Source organism: Lactuca serriola, chromosome 4, assembly GCF_051521515.1.
Source record: "Lactuca serriola cultivar US96UC23 chromosome 4, Lser_US96UC23_V15, whole genome shotgun sequence".
In the NCBI taxonomy this organism is placed as follows: domain Eukaryota; kingdom Viridiplantae; phylum Streptophyta; class Magnoliopsida; order Asterales; family Asteraceae; genus Lactuca; species Lactuca serriola.
The window spans coordinates 163,600,772-163,604,711 of record NC_136411.1 but is presented as its reverse complement, the minus strand read 5'-3'; positions in this window follow the sequence as shown (position 1 = coordinate 163,604,711).

Sequence of the window (3,940 nt, the reverse complement as noted above, 5' to 3'; positions counted from 1 at the left end):
TATAACAGTCAAAAATCGAAGCCAGAGTCAAGAACTCGAAGTCACAGGGGTACGCTTGGCGTACGACCCCAAGCTCGAATCGGTGAACATGGGACGGATTTAAGACGAAATTAAGCTCGAGGGTTTAATGTATTAAACGAAATCGGTCCATTCAAGCCCTAATCAATACATACATTTGCAAAATCGGCCCTAATTCGAAAAATATATAAACCCTAGATTTCAAGCAAAAGCTAAATGCAGCTTATTCCTTTGAATTAAACACAAATCCAAGCTATTGAGTATCCGAAATACTTACTTGTGTGGTGGATTTAACAAGAAACGAGAGAGAATCAAGAATCTTTGAGAGAAGCTGCCGTCACAGTTCGTGCGCGAGAGTAGAAGAGGGAAAAGAATAAAGAAGAAGTCAAAGGGTCAAAAGATATACCTGGTCGCCGTGTTACGTGGGGCGTAACTCAAGAATACGCGGGGCGTACCTCAACCCCCTGAAATGTTCATTCGCGATCCGGGGTATATTACGCATGGCGTAATTAAACTTACGCGGGGCGTAATTTGTATTTTTCAAATTGTTCCTACCCTTTGATTTAACTTCCTTTTCTTTCTAATTATTTAATTAAGGGCTTAAAACATAATTATTTATTTATTATATATATATATATATATATATATATATATATATATATATATATTTATTTAATTTCTTTAGCTAATGATGACTTCACGATGAGTGATAAAAAAATTGAGATGTCATAATCACTTATTTTTGTCAAGATCAAACAACAATGGTTGATCAAAAACCTTTGCATGCAAGAATTGGTTTGCGAAAACACCCACTTTCGGGACCCGTTAGAATATTTCCTTTGTTTTCCTTGCACCATTAACTAGAAGCGGAACAAGAAGTGACCTAACTAGTCAAGAACAGCAAGAGCTCGGTCTTCCACTTAACCACCACAATACGCCTTGCTATACTACGCCTCATGGATTGAGTTGGACAAATCAACAAAGTAGTAAGCTAAGCAGGTCAAGAATTCCCTAATCGCTTTCATTCTCGAAACCCATGCAAAAAGTAAAGTCAAGCAATGTGTACAATCCCAAATTCCTGCAAAATAAAAAACAAGAACCTTCCCGACAAGTGAAAAGATATCATCGAAAATCAAACTAAAAAAAATGAAAACTAACTAAAAACAAATAACGAATAATCAAATAAAATAAATTAATGACAAGCCGTTCCCCGGCAACGGCGCCAAAAACTTGATGTGCACAAAAGTACCCACTAATTTTAATATTTATAACCTAACAAACTTAGACTATATATGCACTTATAGGCAGTGTACCTAGTCAGATTACAGTATAGCTTAGGTAAGTCGGGTGTCGATCACAGGGAACGGTGGATTAATTTAATATATTTGGTTATAGGTTATATGTCACACGAAAAGAATAAAGAAATAAATATCAAACTAACAATTAATTAACAACTCTCGATAAACTAACAGGAAAACAAATCTCTTCAGGTACTTTGGTTTAGATAAATTGCACCTTAAAACATAGACGATTGCATACACAAATTCATTTATTCAATGTTCACCGATTCCTAAAATGATTAGATTCGCGTTCACTATAACTAATCCTTTAGCAAACAAGTCAATTCAAACAGTGATCAGTTGATTAAACTAACATGCTTCCTAGTGTTCAGTTCGTATCAAGCAAGACTTGTAAATATAGTTAATCAATGTAGACATTTAATCAACCTCTTGTTGATGGTCATCAAACAAGGCTCACACATTAACTTACTTATTCTCAAATTAATCCTAGTTTCACATTCGTTATTTCTAGTCTTATAATCTCGATGGTCATCAAAAATCATAAGAGACAAGCAAATCAAGCAGATGTTCAATCAACTCAATTCACTTAACAATTAACAGAAAATAATCTTCATTAACACATGAGGATCTTTTAACAAGCTTGGCAAGATAAATTAAACACAAATAAACTATTTAATATAGCAATTAGTCTAATAATCAAAGCTTCATTCAATCATAAACACAAAGTAAAAGGTTTTTACACCTAAATCAGAAACTAAATACAGAAAAGTACCACCATAGAATGCTAAACATGGTCACGTCAGCAAACCATATGATAATCAACATGTATCCGCTCTCCAATCCTTCCGATCTCCGCTTCCGTTAGCTTAACGGCCTTCCGGCCGCCTTCTAGACCCTCAAAACGGCTTAACAGAAGTTAATTGTCGACTAAATTAGGTTAGAAGTCGAATCCTCCTCTCTGGTTAGCTATAAATCGACATTTATAATCTTTATGACCGACCTAAGTACGCTGGGCGTACTTAGAATTACGCAGCGCGTACTCAAGATAATCACGCGATCAAGTATATCTGTTGCAAGCAGGTACGCGGGGCGTAACCGCTACCTCAGCACCATTTTGTTTCTTTTAGCTTCTAAGCCCGGTTTCCGCTTCAGTCTTTTCTTTTGTGCTTTATTGACAACAAATAGCTGCAAAACATAATTCAAAGTATTATGAGTACTCTTTAGTTCTAAAATAGAATAAATAAGGCCAAAATATTAAGATAAAGTGCATAAAAATATATATAAAAATACACATATCATCCCTCTACCAAGAACAAGCTAAGAAATGGCTAAAAGAGGCTAAATATGCTTGCTAAAGAGAAATCAATCATAGAAACAGAAGGAATTCGGCTAATACCTCAATGAACTCTGAAATGGGAGCAAGACCTTGGATCTTCTTCTTTTCCTTTGGATCTAGCCTCCTTCTTCTCTTCAAAACTTCAAGATTCACACAAGAATGCACAAATAACCAAGGAAACGATTAGGGTTTGCTAAATGATGCTCTGAGGGTGAAGGGGACGAGTTTGGGGGCTCATAAGGTGGTTTAAATAAGGTGCAAACCCGGGGATTTAGGGTTTCTACCTGGCAGGCAGACTCGCCGAGTCCCGAATATGGACTCGCCGAGTCGCCGACTAACACGTGCTCGAAATCTCGTCCCCACTCGACAAGTCGGGCCATAGAATCGCCGATTCCCTCTCAAAAACTTCTAAATAAATGCCACAGAAGCAACGTACCAGGAATGGGGCGTTACAATTCTCCCCCAGTTGTCTCAGACTTCGTCCTCGAAGTCTGCTACAGATGAATCTGCAAATAACTCCGGGTAGTGCTCTCTCATTTCTTCCTCAGCCTCCCACGTCCACTCAGACCCCTTCCGGTGCTGCCACTGCACCTTCACTAACTGAATTGCCTTGTTCCTCAAGGTCTTTGTCTTCCGGTCCAGAATCGCGACCGGCTTCTCAATATAATTCAGGCTGCTATCAACCTGAATATCCTCTAAGGGAACAACTGCTGACTCATCCACCAAACACTTCCTCAACTGAGACACATGGAAAGTGTTGTGGATCTGGCTAAGCTCTACAGGAAGATCCAATCGATAAGCAACCCGACCCACTCGGGCCAAAACCCTGAAAGGACCAATGAACCTAGGGCCCAACTTGCCCCTCTTCCGAAACCTGATGACACCCTTCCAGGGTGAGACCTTCAGGAGGACCATATCGCCCACTCGGAACTCCAAGTCGGAACGCCTCCTGTCGGCGTAGCTCTTCTGCCGACTCTGCGTAGTCTGCAGTCTACTACGGACCTGCTGAATCAACTCGGTCGTCTTAAGCACCACCTCCGTGCTCCCAACGACTCGCTGACCGACCTCGCCCCAACAAATCGGGGTCCTACACTTCCTCCCGTAAAGCATCTCAAAGGGAGGTCAATCAATGCTCGCATGATAACTGTTGTTATACGAAAATTCCGCTAACGGAAGATACGTATCCCAACTGCCACCGAAATCTAGAACACATGCCCTGAGCATGTCCTCGAGAGTCTGAATAGTCCTCTCGCTCTGCCCGTCCGTCTAAGGGTGGAAAGCGGTG